Source organism: Ahaetulla prasina, chromosome 5 (genome assembly GCF_028640845.1).
Source record: "Ahaetulla prasina isolate Xishuangbanna chromosome 5, ASM2864084v1, whole genome shotgun sequence".
Classification (NCBI taxonomy): Eukaryota; Metazoa; Chordata; class Lepidosauria; order Squamata; family Colubridae; genus Ahaetulla; species Ahaetulla prasina.
Genome location: NC_080543.1, coordinates 105,057,607 through 105,083,329, shown reverse-complemented (window position 1 = coordinate 105,083,329; position 25,723 = coordinate 105,057,607). Strand labels below are relative to the sequence as shown.

Genomic DNA, 25,723 nt, shown 5'->3' with positions numbered 1-25,723 from the left:
CGACTGGCGGCCCCCAGGGGGAGGGCCTTCTCTGTGGGGGGTTCGACCCTGCGGAACGAACCTTCCCTCCGACTTGACAATTACCTGACCTTAGGACCTTTCGCCGCGAACTTAAAACTTATTTATTTCATATGGCTGGACTAGCCTGATTTTTATTTTTATTGGATGGGTTTTTAAAATTGTGTTATTTTACAGGGGAGTATGTTTTTTAACGTTTTGGGCATTTAAATTAGTTTTTTAAGGGTTGTTTTTAAATTATTGTGTGTATTTATATTTTATCTGCCTGTTCACCGCCCTGAGTCCTTCGGGAGAAGGGCGGTATACAAATTAAAATATTATTATTATTATTATTATTATTATTATTAAGTAGCAAGTAAAGGAAATTAAAGGCAGAATAAAAGAGAAACAAAGAAGGAAATTAAAGTTTTCACATAAGTTTCTTTAGTGAGATAAGGCAAAAGTAAACAAAATATCAGCTTTACTCATAACTATGTTCCATGTGTGAGACAACCAGTATGGTTTTAGTGGTTAAAGGCATCAAACTAGAAACCAGGTGATTGGGAATTCTAGTCCTGCCTAGGGCACAAAGTTAGCTGGTTGACCTTAGGCCAGTCACTCTCTTTTGGTCCAGACTGAGTACCAAATCCCCATTTTGTCTCAAAAGTGCTCATGTGCAGGCTAGAATTGACCTTGCAAGTCTAAAAGCTGTGGCCCATATCAAGAACAAGGGGGCACATGTAGCGTCTGTATATATTCACAATGGTTTCTAATTATGCAAATATTTGTCTAATACTATCCTAGCATAGTTCTGCAGGTAGAATGGGTTCCTCAAGGCCTAATAGTAAATATTATTGCAAAACAAGCTTTCCAACTACCCCCAAAGGAAATGCATATGGTATAAAAACAAATACTTTGAACTAATTATTTGTTGAGAAAGGGATAAGGATCTAACGTGAAATTTATTTTGCAGTCCATAGGGCCTGGGACAGTGACCTTCCTAAGAGATTATCAGAGAAATCAAATGGATGTGAGGTGACAGCCCATATCACATTCTGAATGTGAATAAGGCACAGGAAACACATACATACACAAATAAATATATGATAGATGTTCCACATGGTTAACTGATTCAGTATGCTATATTTTCCACCTCTTTCCATAGTGATTGTTTGAGTAATATTTTCTGTGTATCATTTTCTCTTCCTGACTGATTAGAAGCATAACCATTAAGGAGGAAAAATAAAAATAAACAGTCCAATCGTTTAGATTTCTACAACAGGCAATTTTCTTTCCTTTTCCTTTTTCTTCAAGTCATTTTTGACTTCAGGTGATTTTGTAGACAAGAATGTGCTGTTTTCTTGGCAACGTTTTGCCTTTGCTGAAACCTCAAATTCCATTTAAGCCCCATTGTGCAAAGCAAATCAGATATTGTATGTGCATGCATGTATGCAGAGCCATCTCTATAAATTTCAACTGATCTACTTCCCCAACACAGTCTTTTTACAAAAGGTAAAAAGGTTTCCCATGTATGTACTCTATACTAGGGATGCCCAAAATTGGCAATTTTAAGATTTGTGGACTTCAACTCTCATGCTGATTTGGGAATTCTGGAAGTTGAAGTCCACAAGTGTTAAAGTTGTCAAGGTTGTGCACCTCTGCTCTGACACCCTCATAGTGCTTTGGTTTTTTATTTTTATTCTAATACTTCCTTCAAAACTGGGAAATGTGCATATTTTCAAGGGCTTGAAAAGTCCAGTGTGATTCAGGCAAGCAACTGGTCCCTATTTTGCTACATCCAGAACTGAAGAGAAGTTACAAAAGCTGTAAGATGCTAGCAACTAAAATGAATACTGATTCACCAGGACAACAGTCCAGAATAGCTCAAGCATCATACTTATCATTGACTGTGCTGGCACACAGTCAGAAGTATTTATAATTTAAATTGCCTCTTTATTTTTAAGAAATCTCTGCTTAAGTCCAGGAAAAAAAAAATGAATTATGCCACAAGCATCAAACATGAATGATTTTTTAAAATAAAAATCATATATAAAGTAGCAGTTACAGTTCAAAGTTGAAGCCAGGAAGTAATGCTTACTATTACCCTGATGAAAAGCATTTTGAAACCACTGAAAATACTAGTTTTTCTTTCCAGTTAATTGTGTTATGTTGAATGCCAGGGATGCTATTCCTTCCATTAGCTAATCATCTTTGACTTTAAATGCTTATTATGCAATCTGTTTGTTCTGAATAGAGCAGAGTCCAAACCGCTTATGATTTTTGGGCTGGTTTTGTTTGGCTGATTGATTCATTTGAGATCCTTATTTTGGTGGTGCTGAGAAATATCCTTTTATGATACTGCTTTCTCCTTCCTGTTTCATTTATACTGCTCTTCTTGTCTTCAGTGAAATCACTGAATAACTAAATCTGATTTGGTGATTGGTAGCTTGATAGCCTGGAGCTGTCATCTTGACTTTTTTGACATCTCCCCCAGTTGTCTGGAAAGAACTCATGACGTCTTATCTTTCCTTGGGTTCCCTGGAAAAAACACATGGTTCTGAAGTGGAAAATACAATCACAGGCTGAAAAAAAACCCCATAATTATTCCCAATTCTCAAACTTGAAGTAAGTTTCTCAGTTAAATAAACCTTTTTATGCCTCTAAAATGGCTGACTTCTGTGTCATGATTCCAAGCAAAAGACATGAGATTTGTCATGAAATAAATAGAAAGGAGTAAAGAAAAAGATGAAGATTTATTGTACCAGTCATCATGTACTTCTGCTATTATTATGTATAATTGTATTAGTTCAGTCACTAAAAATGCTGGAAATCCTTAATGGGGAACGTTAACATCACTGTGGTAATTTTTGGCTAGCAACTGAAAAGAAATGTCTTCCATGTAAGGAAACATCTTTCTTGACATTACTGAATAAAACTGGCTTGTCCCAATAGACTTGCTTTTAAAAATATCCAATGTTTGCTTTCCTGGTTAAGGCAAGACCTCCCAAACAAATTTAAGTAGGCAGCAGTTGATTTTGATTGACTTTTGTTTCTACTGTGGTGAAAGATGACTTCCATCTTGCAGTTAATTTTTTTAAGGTTAAAAAATGTCCAGACTCAGAACTTGCTGGAATTATTATATAATTATTGAAGAATTCTAATTGTTCTGAAGGAGAAGTCTGAAGGTTTCCATTAACACTGAATCATGTTTCTGCTTAAAAGTCGCCATGGATCATTTACTTGCTGACTGTTTTTGCTCTTCCTTGATATGTCTCAGCTTATTTTCTCTTGGAAATACACTATTCTACATCTTAAGATCAAAATAAATATGTATTTACTGTCTGGGATATGTATGTTTGTCAGAAGATTCCAATTTGCAGTTATGTACAGGCCTACTGAACAACACATCCCACTGAGTACAATTAGACTGCTTTTGGCAAATATGTATACAGTGCAACATTAAGAAGCAAAACATCACTAAATATTTTGAGAAATATACACATTAAAGAATGTAGACTACTGGTGGTTTCCCTGAACATTTGACCTCTTCATGCTACATCAGAAAAAAGGCAAGTATTGAATTAAGATTGCAGGCAAGTTATCATACATTTTTCAACATCATCTATCATTTATTTCTTGCCACCCAGCAAACCTATTCTTCTTGCCACATCTGGGGATTGGGTTACTGAAGAACAGAGTCTTCTATATAAGGATGGCTAGAAATTAAATTAACTAGTATAAGGAGGATAGTACCACCCAGGGAGAAAACAACCTATTGTCCCCACTTAGGTCCCAACCTAAGTAAACGCCAGTACTGAAATGTAATCTGTATGGAGACTTTAACATGCAAGGCTTTCAGTTATGTCACCAAGCTATATGGATCTCATTTGGGAAAAGAAAGTGCTAAGTCTCTTGCCTGAGCAAATGTGAAAATGTGGCAAGGTTCTAGGATCACATAAGCAGGTTACCAAGAAGCCCTGTTGTACCAAGAATAGAATGGGACACTTTGGCTGTTGCAAACTCACCATGGCCATTTTGCTGTGGGACAATCTACGTGAAATAACTCAGTGCAATAAATGTTAACTGCTATGTTTCTTCTACATTATTTCCATTTCTGTCAAGGGTAATAATGTCAAACAGTGGCAAATAACATTTATCAAGTTGAATTATCCTGCATGTATTATCTTACAGTAAGTTGTCCCATGGTGAGTTGGGTGCGGTGAGATGTCCATGGTCAAATGGTCATGCTGGATTGGCTGTGGAGAAATGACCGCAGTGAGATATCCATAGCAAGATGACCGTGGTGAGATGGCCGTGGTGAGTTGGCCACGGTGAGTTGGTCACAGTGAGTTGTCTAGATCCACACAAGAAATGGTTGGAATGTCCCTGCTTGTAGTGCTGGATGGTTTTAACAAGTTGTTTTGAGACATATTGTGTTGAAAAAAGAAGAATACTATGCCTATGGGCACAGTCAGGATCAGCAACCAAGAAAAAGCATGAGCAGATAGAGGGAGGGGAAATACTTGTTTTTTCAATTTTTATCTTCAACACTTGGAATCTCAAGATAAAATATAAACTTCTAAAATATAGAGGTAGAAATTTTGGAAAGTTTAGAAAATCAGCTCCCTTCCTTAATCTGAACCAGTCGTTCTGTTGCTTAGCCCACTTTATGTCAAGGAATTGTTGAGAATGAGAGAGGACCTCTGATGAGGTCACAGAAGAAAGGCAGAAATTAAATTGAATAAAGGGATAAATCTAGAAGTGTTGACTAAGAATGAAGGATGACTCCATTCCAGAAGAGACAAACAAGAACTGAACACAGGTTCCACAGTTTGGGAGTGACCCAAGAAAAAGTTAATTATTGTGTGCTTGAGAAAGCAACACCCTGGTATCAGGCTAAGAGGTCAGACAGTTCATTTGGCTTCTAGATACTTCCGCACCCTGGTCATTAACAAGCGTGCTGAACACTTCCCTCACCACTATTTTCCCAGTTCTCTTTCAAAATACCCATTTTTTATTTGGGGGGAAATAGAAGAAGATGTGTTGACAAAGAGATAGCCAAGGTGCTAGGCACTGAGAGCTTGAGATAGGATTTTTTTTAACAACTGGGAGGGGATTGAACAGCCCCCTCCTTTAAATGAAACATATCTTCATTTTTTTTTTGTCTTGAATAGATGCATGGTGATATCCTGTAGGAAAGGTGGGGTGGGGGGGAACACAGGTCTGCAGATAAATAAAAATGCAAATCAGTTCCCAAACACTGTGGAGAAATTTGTAAGCTGAATGTGCTGAAGTGGTTTCAATTCTTCATCAGACATTGCATAAATTGAAATTGGAGCCTTGCCAATTATTACTGTTATTACTTTTTAACCGAAGAGTATAAATGGACAGATAAAGTGGAAGAGTTCTCATTTTTTTGCAGATAACATTGTGCCTGCAGGATGCCGGAGATAAGTTGCAGAAGCTTCATTAGCATAACATGACAATGCCAAATTAATTCTAATTATCCTGATCACTGAGCATTTAAATGAAAATGAAGACATTAAAGGTAACTAATTACTGAGAAGGGCATTTCTTTGGATGAATTATGAGGGGTTTAAACAAAGACAGTATGAAACAAAGGCTCTCCACTGCCCAGCCATTTGTCAATTTATTCAGAATGATCTTACCAGGGAAAATTTGTTTTTCAGAAAACATGAAATGCAGAAAGACCCCTTTTTTTTCAGCTAATTGCATACTTTTATTGCTATTCTATCAAATATATTAGCACTGCTAATCACAACATAACTTCTGAGCCATTATCATTATATTAACAGGCTTCCTGACCACAGGTCATAAAATTGTTCATTGTGGACCAGCCTAAAACATGGAGAAAAATAAATAAATGAAAAAAAATGGTGAGCTTTTCTGAAATTCTGAAAATAGCTGTTATGTATTTGGACTTTAGGAGGGAAGTTTGGGCGGGAACAAGCACGTTGCTGATTGGCTGATGCCTCAGCCAAAATAGTATTTAAAGAGGGGGTTTTGCCTGTTGGTCTTTGCTGGGTTACAATAAACTAAAGAGCTGTTGTCACTTGTATCTCTCCTGCCTCTTCATTGCCCAAACTTAACATTGGGGATGAAGGTGGGATGTTGAGGCAGTGAGACCAGGAAAAGAGCTGAAGGAGTAATGGATTCGCAAACCCAGCCAGTATCGGGAGCAGGGATATAGCAATGTCCAGCTATACACCACCAGCGCCATTCGACCCAGCCAAGGAGAAATGGGGGTCGTACATGGCTCGCTTCGAGTGTTTCCTCGAAGCAAATGAACTGCAAGGAGTCTCGGATAATCGGAAGCGTGCTTACTTCCTGAGCCACTGTGGACCAGAGGTTTTTGATACCGCCGAATCGCTGTCGGAACCAACGCTGGTACAGTCAGTGCCATGGCAAACGTTGCAAACGACACTACGAGCACACTACGCTCCGGTGCCATCGAAGTTTGTTCAGCGTTTCGAGCTGAGCTAGAGAGTTCAGCGAGAGGGCGAATCAATAAGCGTGTACATGGCCGCATTGAGGAAAGCCGCGAACCACTGTGAGTACAGAGACTTGGAGGACTCTTTACTAGAACAACTCATTTGTGGGGTCCGGGACATTCGTTTACAGAGGCGGCTGCTATCCAAAAGCAACCTAACCCTAGCAATAGCCCTGGATGAGGCCAGGGCACACGAGATGTCCACCAAAGCGGCGGAGACCCTACAAAAGCCGATCACACCGAACACCGGTGCGAAAACAACGCCAGTCCACAGCGAGGAAGTCAAGGCCGAGTCCGAGGGCGAGGAAGAAGAAGAGGTCTTCCATACCGGGAGGTTGGAGAGAGGTGACCGGGACGAGTGCGTGAGCTGCGGAGGCCAACACCAATGTCAAAATTGCAGATTCAAGGACGCAATTTGCCGGCGGTGCGAAAAGAAAGGGCACATCACTCAGGCCTGTCGAGCCCCACAACCGTCCCGCCCAAAATTCAAACCGGCCAATCAGCAGAGCGCTGGACCAACGAAACGGCCAAGGATTGGCCCATTCAAAAGAGGCGCGAAATTGAACCAAACCACTGTAAGAGTGGGCCAAGCATCAACGAGACTAGAAAAGAAGATATTCACAAGGACACACATCGAAGGAGTGCCATGTAAAATGGAGGTGGACACCGGCTCGTCAATCACGATCATGTCCTGGAACACTGTCGTGAGAGACCTGCCAGATGTCGTGAAATGCCAGCTGCAAACCCAAAAGCTGAGAGTGCAAGACTATCAGGGAAACCGAATCCCTGTCCGAGGAGTCACGTCCGTCAGAGTGAGATACGGGAATTTTAAGAAAACTCTACCGATCACCATCGTAGATGGAAATCTACCCAGTTTGCTAGGCCTGGACTGGTTCAGAGCCTTGGGGATGGAAGTGACCGGGGTTCACAGTAGCGAAGTCAACCTGAAGGATGAATTGCTGAAAGAATTTGAGGACATTTTCCAGGACTGCCTGGGCAAGTACATGGGGACCCCTATTTCGTTTAATTTGGATCCCCAGGTGGCCCCCATTAGGTTAAAGGCGAGGCGGGTCCCCTTCGCCCTTAAGCCCAAGATTGACTAGGAGTTAGACAAACTAGTAAACCAGGGCATTCTAGTCCCCATCGACCATGCCAAATGGGAGACACCAATTGTGACCCCAGTCAAACCGGATGGATCAGTCCGGATTTGCGCTGATTACAAGGCAACGCTTAACAAAGCATTGCAAAAGAGTGCATACCCCGTCCCTGTAGTGCAACACCTGTTACACTCGTTGGTACAAGGACAGGTTTTTGCCAAACTCGATTTGGCTCAAGCCTACCAACAATTACCCATAGACAATGGCACAGCCGAGGCGCAGATGATTGTAACACATCGAGGCGCCTTTAAATGCACTCGACTCCAGTTTGGAGTCAGCGTAGCCCCAGGGTTATTCCAAAACCTAATGGAACGTCTGCTACAGGGAATACCGGGGGTCGTGCCATTTTTTGACGACGTACTAGTGTCAGCAGAGAACTTAGATGAGTTAGGGGTCAAACTACGGAAGGTCCTGGGCATTTTCAGGTCTGCAGGACTTAAGGTCAAACTTAACAAATGCCAGATAGGAGTCGAATCCGTAGAATTCTTAGAGTATCAGATAGACAGAGAAGGCATCCACCCCACGGAGAGCAAAGTGTGAGTCATTAAAAAGGCTCCAGCTCCAAAAAATAAGACTGAGTTACCGGCATTTTTAGGGCTTGTAAACTTCTATGCGGTCTTCTTGTGAAATAAGGCAACAGTAGCCGAACCGCTTCATAAATTGTTAGCGAAAAAAGCTGTTTGGGCATGGGGCAAGGCTGAGGCTAGGGCATTCGAGGGCGTTAAGAATCTCTTGTCCAGCGATAGCCTACTAATCCAATACAATGGGACATTACCACTAGTATTAGTTTGTGATGCATCGCCCTACAGGGTAGGGGCTGTCCTCAGCCATAGGCTGCCGAACGGATCGGAAGCCCCCATACCATACTTCTCCCGCACGATGTCAGCAGCAGAAAGAAACTACAGCCAACTAGACAGAGAGGCCCTGGCCATAGTTTCGGGAGTTAAAAAATTCCACGAATACCTATTTGGGTGACAATTCGAAATAGTAACGGACCACAGACCATTATTGGGACTCCTGGCGGGGGACCGTCCAACACCGGTGGCGCTATCACCCAGGCTGACCCGTTGGACTATTTTCCTGGCGGCATACTCGTACAAATTGTCCCACCGCCCGGGCAAGTACCTAGGACATGCAGACGCTCTAAGTAGATGCCCCTTACCAGAGACGATCGAAGACCCGACCCCAGGGATGCCCGTCTTACTAATTGACTCTCTAGACTCTGGCCCGGTCACGTCTAAGGAAGTGACTAGGGCATCTTACAGAGATGTTGTCATAAGGACTGTAATCAGTTGGGTGCAGAGGGGATGGCCCGCTGCACCGGGGGATCGGTTCAAAGACTTTACAAAAAAACGCTCGGAACTGTCGGTTCAAGGGGGTTGTCTGTTATGGGGGGATAGAGTGGTTATTCCGGAGAAATTGCAAGAAAATGTGTTGGAACTGTTACATGTGGGTCACCCGGGGATTGTGAGAATGAAAAGCCTGGTGAGGAGTTATGTGTGGTGGCCACAAATGGACAAAGACATTAGCGACAGGGTAGGAAAATGCCAAGCCTGCCAAGAGTCAAGGCCACTACCCCCGACAGCCCCCATAAGGGAGTGGGAGAAACCCCAGGGTCCTTGGTCCAGAATCCACATAGATTTTGCCGGGCCATTCCATGGGCAGACCTTTTTAATCGTGGTACACGCATATTCGAAGTGGCTAGAAATTCTGCTCATGAAATCCACGACAGCAGAAGCCATAATTACAGCATTACGGCATCTCTTTGTAACACATGGGTTGCCCGACACCCTAGTGTCCGACAACGGCCCGCAATTCACGGCTACCCAATTTGAGGGGTACTTAGCGAAAGAGGGCATCCGACATGTCCTCTCGGCACCTTTCCACCCGGCGACGAACAGACTTGCAGAACGATTCGTTCACAGTGCCAAGGAAGCGCTATCTAGAATAACCCCCGGTGATTGGCAAGCCAAAATCGATACCTTCCTAGCGGTACAACATAGAACCCCCTGTGTAACCACAGGCCGCAGCCCATCAGAATTATTGATGGGTAGGAAACTCAGGTGCCCCTTAGATCGGTTAAACCCAACATACTCCCCTGACGGGTACCAAGGTATACCGGGAAAAACCAGAGAAATGACAACAAGTGATTTAGTGTGGGCAAATAACTATGGTGAAGGCCCAGCGTGGCTTAAAGGGACAATCACAGGAGTAACAGGACCAAAATCATATATAGTAGACATGGGGGATGGCCGAGTATGGAGACGCCACATAGATCAATTACGAAAAAGAGTACAAAACAAACCAGAAACCAAACAACCAGACCCTGACTACCCAATATTTGAACCAACAGCTAACTCAAACCCGAGGCAATCGGAGGACTTATCTGAGTTTGAAGAAGTCCAGCGATGCCAACCGGCTCCTCCAGAAGACTGCAGGGATGACTCTGCAAATAATCCAGGGCCGGAGGGCCCGGAGGAGGAGCTGGGAGGAACAAACAGTCCCTCCAACCAGCTCGACTCACTCCCAGGGAATGAATTGCGCAGGTCAGAAAGAGTTAGGAGATGCCCTGTCTACCTGCGTGACTACGTGGAAAAATAACATGCAAATTCTATGCAAAAAAAAAAAGTGGTACAATGCATTCTGGGAGGGGAAGAGTGTTATGTATTTGGACTTTAGGAGGGAAGTTTGGGCGGGAACAAGCACGTTGCTGATTGGCTGATGCCTCAGCCAAAATAGTATTTAAAGAGGGGGTTTTGCCTGTTGGTCTTTGCTGGGTTACAATAAAATAAAGAGCTGTTGTCACTTGTATCGTCTCCTGCCTCTTCATTGCCCAAACTTAACAATAGCCATTTACTGTGGTATGCATACGATGTTCATCATGCAGAGGAATTGAAAGAACAGATATATTACATGATGGTGTCAGGGTTCCAAGTAACACCCCCAACCAAGTAAGACTCTGAGGCAATCAGTGCCTCAAAGAAGAACTCCTCTGAGGCCGCAAGCTTGCCAGAGATCCTGGTCCAGATGAAGTAGTGGACAAGAAGATATTCAGGCCAGTCCCTCAGTTTTCCGGCCAACCTCCGGAATTCCCAAAGTTCCTTGGGGGTGTCGGTGGTGGTCCCCCTGCTTGCTTCAAGGCTTTGATTTGTGCTTCAGCCTCTTGCCTATGGGCTGTGTCTTTGAATCGGGCCTGGAGCAGCTGCACAAATTTGTCAGCATCCTCTAGTTCTGTGGCTCCTTCATCATGTAGGTCAGCCTTGGCACCCTCTGCTGCCTTCACCACAGCTTCGGAAGGGGAGTAGAGGGTCTTGAGGAGGATCTCTGAACCTATCCCAGTGGCTCCCTCCATAGTTGCCATCTGTTGTGACCCAGGTTCCTGGACCCGGACTCCTGGACTCGGATGATTCAGAAAGTGAGGGAGAAGACCTGGCCAGCCCTGCTTCTCTTGAGCCCTTTCCCTCCCTGGCACCCACTCAAAGGGAGGAGGAGGGGCCGGCAAAGCCTGATTCCATGGAGCCTCCTTCTGATTTGGCAACGCCCCAAGAACAGTTTTGGAGTGATGCAAGGTTACGTAGATGTGATCGGCGTGCGCAGCAGCGGAAGAGTTGGGACAAAGCCAAGTCATAATTGTCATGCAGTGACATCTGCAGAGACTATAAATAGGAGGCGGGACTTCCTGGTTTTTTGTCTTGGACAAAGTAATGAATTTGGGCGGGCAATCTGTATCAACGGAGGGAAGAATATATTCGTGAGTAATTCTGGCCTTATCTGTAATTTCCTTGTTATCTCCAGAAACTTGGCAGGCCCGTGGGTAGACGTAGCCAGGACATTTATATATATGTAAATAAATCAGAAAAGGAGGCCTCTGACTGACTCTTTGCTGGGAGTATTGGGGGAAGGGAAACAGAACACCATCTTTTCTTCCATCTTCTTTATGTCTTTATGCTGCCCGGCTATTGGGTTGGCGCTCTGGGCTCAGGACTCCAGACAGCACCTCGCTAAGCAGGGAGCTGGGTTGAGGTTTTAAAGCAGATTCAGGTTAATGTCAGGGTTTCAAGTAAAACCCCCAACCATGTAAGACTCTGAGGCAATCAATTCCTCAATGATCCATTTTATTGCAGATCTTGTATTGGCACATCTGGGAAAACCCGCATCTGAAAGTTCTCAGGTTTTCTCCACCCAAAAGAAAGTCAAAGTCCCTTCCCTTGCACTCATATGTCCATCACATGGTCCAATCAATCCACTGTCCCAACTGGAGATGCCTCCCAGTCACATCACTCCAGGTGCAGGCTGAACATCCTTGACTCTCAGAGAAAAGATTGTTGTTATGGCTAAATACCTCTACCACCTCCATACAATCCCTCTTCCACTTTCCATAGCACAAAAGAAAATATGGCCTCCAGGGCTGATGGTTTTATTTCTGAATCTTTTCCAGCCACATTATCAAATTGGGATTCTATTTTCAACAGAGACTTTAATAACTTGCTCTAAAAATTACCACAGAAGAAATCAAAGCATCCCTTTCTAAATTTGAGTTGTTTTTTCATGACCCTTCCCCATTACCCATGAGGAGATGGGAGTGTTCAGGTTTTACTTTAGATTAATCACAAGTTAGCACCTCTGAATCTGAAATTATGGCTGAGTTTAGCTCTGAATAATGGAGCTGTTTCCATCTCCTCGTCATTTGAAGCTGGCTTGTGTTCAATAACTATAATTAAATTGAACCACAGTTTGTGGAAATGAAATGATTCAGAGGGCCACAGTTAATCTCAGTTACAAATGAAAGTTTTGAACTTGTGGCCATGTTGAGAGACAGAACATGCAAACATGTCTTCTACTATTAAAGTGTCATTTAACATTATTCTATAGCTAATGTTGTACAGACCAAAAAGGACTGTATAACCATTCCTCACTGTAAACATATTTTCCTCAAATATGCCTCTGCTATTAGGAAGTATATAATAAATGCCATATCATCATTTATGTATCTGGTCCCAATAAGACCATTTGTATCTTGCAGTGAAATATGATCCTCATCAATGAAATAGGCAATGACGTACAGAGAAGGGAAAGCCAGAAAGAAGGGAAGCAAGAAAAACAGATGGCGAATTGTAAAGAATTTGTTTGTCTCCTGTACATAATGCTTAACAGAAAATCTTGGGCATTTTCAACATACCTCTCCATCCTCTTTATTATATTTATCTAGAAATAATTTGTCTGTATTGCCATATATTACCTAGAAATAATTTGTCTGTAGTTTCAGGCTTGTAGCCAAACATAAAATAGATTTTCTAAGTTGCCCAATATGTAGAAATGGCCAAAGGGATTACTTATATGCAAAATACAGAAGCATGAGCTACACTGTATTTTGCTGTTGGGGTTGGTTTTATTTTCAGAAAGTTTTTTTGGGGGGGAGGGGGCAATTTTCTGTCCCTTCTCAAGCAATTGCTATTCTCAAAAGGTGTTTTTTTTCCCCGCTCCAGTAATTCTAATGAGAACATTCTAGATTTCTCCATAGAGGTATGAGTAAGAGAAGAGAAATAGAAAATACTTCTCTCCCATCTCCCCCTCCTGACAAATGATCAGGATTAAAGCTTCCATTCACCACCCAAAAAGTACCTTTGTCCTCCACCTGCAGAGCAAAAGCCAGACTGCTAAAAACAACACTTTTGAGTTGAACTTTTCCTGTGATTATTGTAGCATTTTCTGGAGTGATGTTTGTGATACAAATTGCAAAAATAAGGATTAAAAAATGAGTCAAGGAATTACCTTTAGCCCAGGGGTTAGCAACCTGTGGCTCTGGAGCCGCATGTGGCTCTTTCACCCCTCTGCTATGGCTCCCTGTCACTCAAAATATGCGTCACAACCGCCAATGTGTGACACCCACCGGCACGCAATTTATTGAGCTTTTCAATCTCCGGTAGGCCAGCCATGGATACATCCAAGAAAAGAAAAGTTCCAGAAGAAAACAGAACGTTTAATTCAACTATATATGCTAGTTTTGTGGCTACTCAAGAAATAGTCAGGCACGGGAAGGGTTTTACGGCTCCCAGTATTTTCTTTTCTGTGGGAAATGGATCTAAATGGCTTTTTGAGTATTTAAGGTTGCAGACCCCTGCTTTAGCCCATTGTGGAGGGCCAATTAGAATTTTTGCTAGAATTGTCTTTCATTCCATCTGACTTGCAATACATTTCTTCACTCTAGAGTAGAGTGTCTAAAAGCAATGTTGGATTGTAATATGTAAACTTTTTGGAGTTTACATGTTTCATCTACCTATGTTGATAAAGACCATATGTACGATGATGAAATATCAGTTAATCCAATCATGCATATGCTTTTATCAGCATCTTTTGTTCAGTATTTTATTCTTTAAGATGCCTACACATTAGTCAAATATTACATTCAAAAATGTATTTTGTTTTTGCTTCTTCCACTTTTCCTTCCTTGTTTTCTAAGTGCACATGTTTATGTTTAGTGTTATAAGATGGGAATTGTCACAAAGGAATTGAGAGATGAGATGTGCATGGGAAAAAGAAAATTACAATTCCAAAATATAATTCCAAATTATACCTTGCGAACAAAATCATTTCATAAACTTTTACCTAAATTAATGTTTTTAAGGCATTGTGATCTGGAAGCCAGTTTGGTGTAGTAGTTAAGACATCAGGCTATAGAAACCAGGAGACCATGACCTCTAATCCTGCCTGGGCCAATCCATCTCTCTCAGCCCTAAGAAAAAAGAAATGGCAAAGCACATCTGAAAAACTTTGCTAAGAAGACTGCAGTTTCCAAGAACTGGACATGATTGAATGGAAGAAAAAGAAAAAAACAATAACTTCTAGAGCTCTCAGCCATTTTCTTTCCCAGTGCTCAAGGTCCCAGGGTCTTTTCCTTCATTAACTGTAAGCTCTGCAGCAGTGGGTTTGATGGGATTGGTGAGGAAAGAGAAGAAAGTTTCAGTAAGTATCACCTCCTGGTGAGAAGAACGATCACCAATCACTCCCCATAATGTGGGGCAGACAAAGCTGGACAAATGGTGACAGGGTTGGGCACAGGTAGAGGAACTCTTTAGCCTGGAGCTTTATCTATTTGCCAAGTTGCCTAGATAACAAATTACAGAGAACTGGACAGTCAGACCATTTCTGAGTACAGCTCTGGTTCCCAGTTTCATCCTGCATCATTCTTCAGCATTTGAGCCATAATAGCCAGATTATTTTTGTCACAAATTTTCAGAATGTATCAAGGCCATGTCTGGTTGTGTGCCTTAGAGAATATTGTAAAAAAAAAAAAAAAAAAAGCAGAAAGATTGGGATAGAATTCTATTGAGGGAGAAAGACTATATTAGCCTGAAAAATAACCATTCTTCTTCAGTAATGCAATTACACATTTTTATTGTAGCTCTCTTCTAATTTTAGTTATTTAATATTAACAAACACTGGCTTTATCTCTACTCTCCTAGTCTTTTTTTAGGATTTTATTTTGAGCACTGTTTATTTCAAGCACTATGCTTCCTTTTGACGCAGACTAGAGTGCAGATTCCAAACTTGTAATCCTGCATTTGTGTGCATATATAAGTTTATGCTTGTGTTCACAGTCTTAGGGTTTTCTGTTTCATTTTGTAGCCATATTGTGATCATTCAGATTTTGCAGCCTAAATTATAACTCTATATAACCATGCAGCTCTCAGATACACATAGAGCAGAGGTGTCAAACTTGCATCCTGGCAGTGTCACTTGACATATTGCAACTTTTTCTCCCTTCGTTAAACTGGGCATGGGCATGGCCAGCACATGATGCATCTGACTCACAGGCCATAAGTTTGATAGCCCTGACAAAGAGGAAGTGAGCAGGTATAATACTTCAAGCTGCCTCCACATATACATCATCTAGAATTTTAGAAATTTTAAACTTAAAGGGGAAACATTAGGAAATCGGCAATGGTATCCAGAAAATCCTGAAAGTTTCAAAAAAAGCCTTCCCTAATTTTCGGTTGGGTTTCATTGTAAGCCAGTGATTCACAAATGATGGGAGGATTGCAAAACAGCAGAGTGTGTTTCTTCTTCTTCAGCAATCTTACAGAATAATAGAATAACAGATGGAAAGGACCTTGGAGGTCTTCTAGTCCAACCCCCTGCTTAGGCAGAAACCCTACACCATTTCAAATAAATGGTTATCCAACATCTTCTTTAAAACTTCCAGTGTTAGACCATTCACAACTTCTGGAATCAAGCTGTTCCACTGATTAATTGTTTTATTTTTTTAATTAATTAATTAATTAATTTTGTTACACAGTATATATAAGCATAAGCATGAAATAGCTATACAATATATAAGCATATATATAAGCATGAGTATGTAATAACTATATTAACTGGATATAACAAAAGGAAACAATAGGACAGGAATGGTAGGCACGCTTGTATTCTTATGCACACCCCTTACAGACCTCTTAGGAATGGGGTGAGGTCAATAGTAGACAGTTTTTGGTTGAAGGTTTGGGGATTTTGGGAAGAGATCACAGAGTCAGGTAGTGTATTCCAAGTATTAACAACTCTGTTACTGAAGTCATATTTTCTGCAATCAAGGTTGGAGCGGTTAACATTAAACGTAAATCTATTGTGTGCTCGTGTATTGTTGCAATTGAAGCTGAAGTAGTCTTTGACAGGAAGGACATTGTAATAGATGATTCTATGAGTTAAACTCAGGTCATGTCGAAGGCGGCATAGCTCTAAATTTTCTAAACCCAGGATTTCAAGTCTGGTGGCATAAGGTATTTTGTTGTATTCAGAGGAGTGGAGAACTCTTCTTGTCAAATATTTCTGGACACATTCAATTGTATTGATGTCAGAAATGGGGTATGGGTTCCAGACAGTCGAGCTGTATTCAAGAATTGGTCTAGCAAATGTTTTATATGCTCTGGTTAATAGTGTGGTGTTTTTGGAGAAGAAGCTACACAAGATTAGGTTTACAACTCTTAAAAGCCTTTTTTGCGATGTAGTTGTAGTGGGGGTTTGGCATTTAGATCATTTGATATGAAAACTCCAAGGTCTTTAACAGGGTGGGGGTCATCTGTAAGGTAATGTCCATCAAGCTTGTACTTAGTGTTTATGTGATGTCAGGAAATTTCTCGTTAGTTCTAAGTTGATTCTCTCCTTGATTAGTTTCCACCCATTGCTTCTTGTCCTGCCCTCAGGTGCTTTGGAGAATAGCTTGACTCCCTCTTCTTTGTGGCAGCCCCTGAGATATTGGAAAACTGCTACCATGTGTCCCCTAGTCCTTCTTTTCATTAAACTAGACACCCAGTTCCTGCAACCATTCTTCATATGTTTTAGCCTCCAGTCCCCTAATCATTATTGTTGCTCTTCTCTACACTCTTTCTAGAGTCTCCACATCTTTTTTACATTGTGGTGACCAAAACTGAATGCAGTATTCCAAGTGTGGCCTTATAAAATTTTCAATTTGACAAAAAAGCAACATAGTGCTTCTAGGGCCTTTATGAAGTGTTAACTTTCTTTTTTAATATTATTATTTTTAATACAATGTATTTGCCTTCAAAAAAAGAGTAATCATAAATGAAGGGCATGAAACTTCTATGCAGAGCTCTAATGTATTCAACAGAGGAAGCTGTAAGAATGGGGAAAGGATTTACAAGCATCCGACCAGAAAGGAAAGAATCTTGACTGTAACTTTTCTCTCAATGCAACTACACATGTAGAGAAGGCATCAGAAGCAACTTACTGTCTTCCAGAGCTTGGAAAGTTGCAGCAATTTAAGAGAAGTTTATTTAATGTGGTGCCAGGATATAGAATGAAGACAGAATTATTATGCTTATGATGAACACAAGATAGTGGTTGTACAACTGTATTTGTTTTCTTTTACCCATCAGTAGTCCATGATACTTGCTTATAATATGTTTCTGGATCAACTGTAGGGATCAGGAGTGGGAGAAACAGTGTTGGATATTTCTCTCTTCTTTCTGCAACCAGTTCCAATGTCCACACATCTAGGCCTCTGGTGTGTAGAATATTTCAGGACTCAGTGCTCTTGTTCCTCATGTTTGACATCTTTGTGGAACAACTATGCAAAGTCACCCATCAACATGAGGTTAGGTATCATCAACATGATGATGATGCTCATTTGTACACTTTAAGCTATGGCCAACCAATTGGTTCCATCAAGATTTTATCCCAGTGGCTGAAAGACATTGGAGTCTGGATGGGAAGGTATAGGTTTAAACTCAATCCAGTGTTTAGATGTGTTGTACTTTATTGGAAGGGAGTTAAGTGGTTAGAGTGCAGTACTGCAGGCTTCTTCAGCTGACTGCTAGTTGCAGTTCGGCAGTTCAAATCTCACCAGGCTCAAGGTTGACTCAGCCTTCCATCCTTTCTAGGTGGGTAAAGTGAGGATCCAGATTGTTGGGGGCTATATGCTGATTCTGTAAACCGCTTAGAGAGGGCTATAAAAGCACTTATGAAGTGGTATATAAGTTTACATGCTATTGCTGCACTCAAGGCTTTATTAAACCTACAACTGATGTGTATATTCCCCTCCATAAGGTAAGGATGCCTCATTCATGTAATATATTTATTTGGGCTAAAATAATATAATGTATATGAACAATACATATTCCTGCATAATCAAAAAATGTGTCTGCATTATAGTTACTTTTCCACAAGTAGCTTAGCATTGCAAAGATTCAGCTTAACATAAACCATTAACAGAAAGCTCCTGAATTTTTCTCCTGAAATGGAATGATTAATCTGACAGAGGATAACTGTCCCTCAAACAAATGCTATCACAGCTTAAAAGTTGACGGTGGTGATAGTTGTTTCTCTTAGGTTTTGAAGGTGAAATAAATACCCTCTTTCATGATCAGGGTTCAGTGTGCAATAGTGATGGCTTATAAAATGAAATACGTTAGTATTATTATGTTATTATCATTGAAATTTTTGAAAACCAACATTTCCACCATGGGAAACATATATGGTGAGGATTTCTTGATCTGGACTTTGAGTGGGGTTGACAGACTAGCAAATTTCTAGGAAGTTGGCATAGGTCACATAACTTGAAATGTTAAGTAAAGGTTTCATTGACAAATGTCCATAGATGCATGAATAAGATCAAGGAAGGCATCTGGAACAAATGTAGTCCCTGATGAAAAAATGAGAGTTGGATATAATTTCTGCTAACTCAAAATATACACACAGAGAAAGTACATAGAAAGGAAATATAATTTCAAAAGAGCATGATAGAACAATCCACCAATACCCTCAAAATAATCATATAAATATCTAGGTGGTATCCATGGGTACAACCAGTGGTGGGATTCAAATAATTTAACAACCAGTTCTCTGCCCTAATAATTTCTTCCAACAACAAGTTCACCAAACTGCTCAGAAACTTAACTGGTTCTCCCAAAGTGGTGTGAACTGTCTGAATCCCACCACTGGGTACAACAAACTTGTGAACTGTCTGAATCCCATCACTGGGTACAACAAACTTCAAGCTCTCCCAGTCCTTAATTTTTTTTTTTTTTGCAGGATTACATCTTGCAAAAATACATTTATTTATTTATTTATTTATTTATTTATTTATTTATTTATTTATTTATTAGATTTTTATACTGCCCTTCTCCCGAAGGACTCAGGGCAGTGTACAACCAATATAAAACAATAACAATGTACAGTTAAAACAGAGAATTAAAAAACTTATTATATAATTGGCCAAAATTTAAAATGTTTAAACTTAAAAACCCTTAAAATTCATATAAATTACAACCCTGGTTAAAATTAATATTTAAAAATTAAAAATTAAGAATTTAAAAAGTTTAAGCCAGTTCCGCTCGAATAAATAAATACGTTTTCAGCTCACGGCGGAAGGGCCGAAGGTCAGGCAATTGACGCAAACTAGGGGGGAGTTCGTTCCAAAGGGTAGGAGCCCCCACAGAGAAGGATCTTCCCCTGGGGGCCGCCAGCCGACATTGCTTGGCGGACGGCACCCTGAGAAGTCCCTCTCTATGCGAGCGTACGGGTCGGTGGGAGGCGTGAGGTAACAGCAGGCGGTCCCATAACATTTTGCATAGAAACCTGTAAAATCACCTGGATCACTCACAAGAATGCTAAAATTTGACAAGATTAGGATGTTGTCATGCAAAACCATGTTGGGTATCCCCCCCCCAAGATGGCGCTGACGAAGGCTGCCTTGGTGAAATGTTCTCTAATGGTTTTCTTTTATGTACACTGAGAGCATATGCACCAAGACAAATTCCTTGTGTGTCCAATCACACTTGGCCAATAAAAATTCTATTCTATTCTATTCTATTCTATTCTATTCTATTCTATTCTATTCTATTCTATTCTATTCTATTCTATTCTATTCTATGTAGGATTTGGGAAGAAACTTACCATGCTGTTGTACAAAATAGTATGATAGTACCTGGAAAATAGAAAAAGTTGCATTCCTAATCTAGCATCCTATTATAGAGTTATAAGCACTGCTAGGGTGTTCTCCTTTTTAATATTTAAAACATTGCAGATAGAGTTAAAACATGTTACGTACACATCTTACAGAAATCTGTGAGATATCAAAGATATGGAGCTCTTCAGATAGTCTTTAATTATAACTAGTTAAAGATTGTCACCATTAACTATGTTAACTCAGATGGAACATTGCAGTTAAGCAACATATAAAGAGCTACAAGTTCTGTATTTGTGCTGTGGTCATAATGTTTGGAACGTTACTAACTTTATTTATTCAAAGTTATTTGGGCCATAGTATACACTTCAATGAAGACATCTGCAAAATGGTGGAAAGTACTATAAAAGTTAGAAAAAAGGGCTCATATTTTCAAAATGGGAGAAAATATGGAAAAATAAGAAAATAAAATTACTAACAGTGGGAAGAAAGAAAACTTGCCACTAACAAGGCAAAGATGTATCAACAGAGTACATTCTGCTTATTGTTTACTGACTTTTCTAATGTTCCTATCAAATAAAATAACATAACATAATACAGTCTAGTTGGATATAAAAATAAATCCAATGAAATAATCACATAATCCAATCAACCTGGTACTCAGTTCCAATCTGATCTAGAAAGGAAGCTCTCAGTTGAATGGCTTTAGCTATAAATTTGGCAGGCTTTCTTAAGGTTCATGTTTTTGTATCTTGGAGGAAGTGGGAGAACTATTGATAGGATCCCAATGGACTATGCTGTCAATTAGCAACTCCAAATGCTTGTTCTGGCTGAAACATCTAGTTGGCAGTGCAGAATACATGCTGAAATTTCCATTCACAATCCAGAATGGTTACTTTAGTATAAATGTCAGAAAATACTTTAAATTATCTCACTCATACAGCTTGCTTTGATTTGCTAAACAGACATCTTTGGGCAGAAAAGTCAGCCAAAATTGTTCAGACAATTTGGTTAGATTCTAAGCCAATAATCAGAGGGGGGGGGAATCACATGCAACAGCTATAATCCCTTATACTTTAAAAATTTATATTATTGAAACACATTTGTTTTTAAGAATTTTAGCCATGTGTGTGACCTTATTAACTGAAACTAGCTATCTACTATCTTATCCTGTATTCTTCAGGCCACTAAAATCTCTTAGTTAAAAGTTCCCTATCTTGAACCATGTCTTATAACAGCATTGGTGAACCTATGGCATGGATGCCAGAAGTGGCACACAAAACCGTCCCAAGACACATGTGCACCCTCGCCAGCTCCTCGTCGCGTTCCTGTGGTTAAATGCATGCCAGTCAGCTGGCCGTCGTGCACGTGCGGTGCCGGCAGACCGCGCATGCGTGAGGCGGCACGCGTGCTGGAGGTTCACTATCACACATACGTGAGGTGGCACGCATGCTGGAGGGTCGCCATCACACATGTGCGAGGTGGCACATGTGCTGGAGGGTCGCCATCATGCATGTGCGATGGACTGCCACACTTCCGGGGTCACCAGCACCGCGTGCGCGATAGCCAGCTGGCCGGCGTGTGTTTGACCACAAGAACATGATGGGAGCCGGCGAGGCCACGCATTTGTCTCAGGACGGTTTTGCGTGCCACTTCCGGCATGCGGGCAGCACGCAAGAACGCAAAAATTTTGCCAATGCTGTCCTATAACCAAAACAGGATAGTTAAAGTATGGGAACTATAGAAGAAAAACTGAATATGAAGATAAATTCTTATTGATTTAATTTCCACATAGGTCTTTGCATCATCTATGAATACACAAAAAGATACCTTTCTTCCTGTATTAACTAAATAGTCTCAGCTATGATACACTTTAGCGATTTTGTGTCAGAATCATTCCATACCAAACTATGATATACTAAACTACTTAATAATAATAAAATGTGGGTGTCAAAACTCAAATAAGGAAAGAAAGAGTCACCTCTGACCTTCTCAATGCATTTTTGGACAATTCAAATTCTAATGAAACATATTATTATAAGATTCCCATCTAATCAGTTACTTTTGACCAGGTATTAAGAGAAATATTCTCAGTTACCCACACTGGTAATTATAGGCCTGTGTGAGTGAGATAAGCTTTAATGAAATGCTCTACACCATGGAGTCATCACAAGGTACTTTTCTAAGGTACCTGTTTAAGGGGTTTCATGTCACTTCATAAATTTGGCTAACAGTTCCAATAATCATGCATGCACAGAGGTCATTTATGGCTATCAATGTTGATTGGAAATCAAATAAAGTAATATAGCTGAAGTAACGAGAAGCAAAACAAAGTAGCTCCTTTTTTCACTTTTTTGAAGCAAGGATGACATGTGCCTTTGTGAAGCAGCTTTAGAAAGATGCTTCAGGTAAGCCTTTATCAAAGCAAAATACCTCTTTGGATTTTTGTACAATCCTAAGGAAGTATACTCATATTTATCTTCAATTTAAGAAATAAAGATTTGGCATTGTGTTGACTTGAGCAGCGTACAAATGCAGCATCCAGATTCACTGATTCAACTAAACGACACCTTTCAAAATACTATTATATTTTATGACTATATGTCATATCTTAGATATTTCTCAAGGTTTTGAAGTGTGTTAGCATATATGAATTCTAAGATCCAAACCCTGATCAACTGATACTGTCATATGCGTTATCAAGAAATTGCAAGAAATGAGATCTGGCACTTTAATTTGCCACAAGTCAAGCCAAGACAAAATGAATCAAAGAAATGTCTGAAAGTACTGAAAAAGCTTGCTAATATTTTCAGAAAATATTATTATTCATGATCTGGGGGGAAAAGTATAAAGCCTATTCAATTCATTTCTCCAACTCACTGATCATTTGAACTAACTCTATCTGATAATCTTACACTTCACACTATAGGAGTAATCATCCAGCTCTTGTTTTAATGAAGAGTACAAGAGAGGTGGGACCTAATCAAGCAGAGATTCCATGTTGTCTGCCTAGTCCTGTAAAACCATCATTTTCATAATGAAATTATCTTATCTCAGCTCCAGACAAGGTTAAAGAAAGGAGCTTTTGAGATACTGTATTATGAACATTTGGTTTGGCATGTCGCCTCCATTCGTCTTTACCATTAAATAATTAGTAAAAACTCTTTAGAATGAACTTTAATATAAAAGAATAAATCCAACACTGACCCAGTTTAGGTTCATCTAGCAATGAGCATCAGACTTGTTAAATTTTCCAATATTTCTGTTTCAGAAAGATTCAGTGACTCTTCAAGGTGAAACAGGATTCTTTCTAAAGCAATCACAGATTTCTAATGTAAAAACTTAAATGTTTATATTTTCCAAAACTTTCCAAATATTTTTGCAGTTTGCCTTGCTCACAAACACCTCAAGTAAGGCCATCTGTAATGATTTTGAAGTAGGCCAGAATGAAGTAGGAGCAGACAATGCAAAAAATAAAAATAAAAATTAGAACTCTTCTTTATTGTATAATGGTGTAATAATAGTAATAATCTTGAAAGTCTGTCAAAGTTTGTCAAAGTTTTCCTTGGAACACCAAGTCACATTATCATATCTTTTTCACACCCTCTTCCTTCCAACAGCTGAACTGACATTTACTGAATAGTCCTTACATTCCTTTTTCAAGGCTTCGGTATATCTCTACTTTTCTATACAACCCTCTTTTTACGTTCTCTTTTCATGCTGTGGTAAGGAGAGAGAACAGAGTGCGAAAGGGGTTAACTTACAAGGTCTACTTTCTAGCCTACTCTGTCCTTTAAGAACTTAGTTGTATGTTATTTGGTATATGTATAATTTTAAAGTTGTTTGATTTATGACAAGAGAGTTGACTATGTCAGGAAAAAAACTAAAAGAAAATGGAATGCAATGGGAATGGATTACTCAAGAACTGTATGTGATAAAACAAGAAGAGATGGGTCAAGCAATGTGAGAGAGAGAAAGATTGTGGGAGATCAGGGGATGTGGCATTTGAAAGTTTCTCTCCGAAAAGGCAACTCATTCTAGTTACTGAGAAATTGAAAAAAAAACATTTCAAACAGATTCCACCTTTAACTTACAGTTTTCAAGATAATATATTTACCTCAGACTAACAGTAAAAAAAACCTTTATTGAAATCTATATCTTTCTTGCTTTCTTAGTCTCACTAGATACATGGTTTGACAATGGATGGTGAATGAATGAGGACTGAATATAAAAGACAAAATAAACATGTTGAATTTGCCTACAGAAAGAGTATGAATGACAGAACTGCAACACAACACAGTTATATTAAAAAATGAGTGAACAGGTTGAGAAGATGGTGTTATACCACCCCCAAAATGGAACCATAGACACTTCAGAGAAACAGTTGGATTTTATTGAGGAGCAGCACCATAAAAGCATGTCTACAGGATGGGCAATGAAAAGGGAAAGAGCAATTATTGTGAGATTAACAGTCAGTGCAGGAATAGCTTTTTAGCGGGTCTGAAAATTAACTGAGCGTAGTACTGTGCCTAAAAGCTAGCAATGGGACAGCAAACATATTGCAGGAATCATTTTGTTTGCTAAGAGTTTTAAATAAGCACTTGGTTCTGAGAATGGGAAGTCCAGCAGAAGAAAGAAAGAGGGGAGTGAAAAGCTAGGGATAGATGGGATGCAATGAAGGAGGATAAGGGAAGGAAAACAGGCTGAAATGGTAGCCTATACAATATATGAAACCAGTTAGCAGATGGAGGGGAGAGAAAGAAAGAGTCAGAGAAAAAGAGGGAGGAAGGGTATAACTTTATACATTCCTGGTTATGGAGAATTAGCAGAGCTTCTAGATCAGGGCTGTCAAACTCGTGACCCACTGGCTGGATGCCTCACATGCTGGCCACACTCACACCCAGTTTAATGAAGGGGAAAAAAGTCCTGATACATCATGTGATGCCACCATGACAATGCAAGTTTGACACCCCTACTCTAGATGTTCACACATAGGAAATGGGGATCCTTATCAATAGCTATTGACCAGTGATTTTTGGCTGGGTCAGTTCATAGCTCATAGCTTCCCAAAGTCATACATCTGAAAACTGAGGTAGGCACAAATATACCAGTTTGTCTGATCTGGAGCCAACTGTTCAGGCCAAGAGAGTTGGCTGTTTGAGGATGTGACTCTAAGTACCACAGGTTTGTTTCAGAGCTCTAAGGAATAAGGAAGCAAATATTTAAGAACTTGAGTTTAGCTTCCAAAAGGCAGTATTTGCTCAGGGTTATAACTACACATTCAATTCAGTGCAGGACTTCCAGCTTCTGCCATTGTTTGTGTTGTTTATCAATTGTTTATTATAAATTTTCCTGCCAGCCCAGGCTGAAAATATCAGTGTAGTGATGATGCTTCACACTAAGTCAGTTGTGGAGGTTTCGTGCAATTTTTGAAAAGAAGGAAGGAATAAATGGTACCCAAAATTGAAATACTACCAGACTGATCTCTACTGCCCCATCACAGCAACTAAAACCATCAGGAAGGGATGCAATTATTTTCATTCAGTGCCCTGAATCTTTTGTGGTCTAGAAGAGTACCATGGTTGATAGTCTTAAAGGCTACTATAAGATCTAAATAGATCAGGAGTTCGTCCATCTAAA

The 25,723-nt window shown here is 40.1% G+C and overlaps 1 long non-coding RNA gene across 1 annotated transcript in view; it reads left to right on the top strand.

The window, feature by feature from the left end:
- LOC131200195 (uncharacterized) overlaps nucleotides 1-25,723 on the top strand; it is a 264,378-nt gene that overhangs the window by 80,261 nt on the left and 158,394 nt on the right. The window lies entirely within an intron of this gene.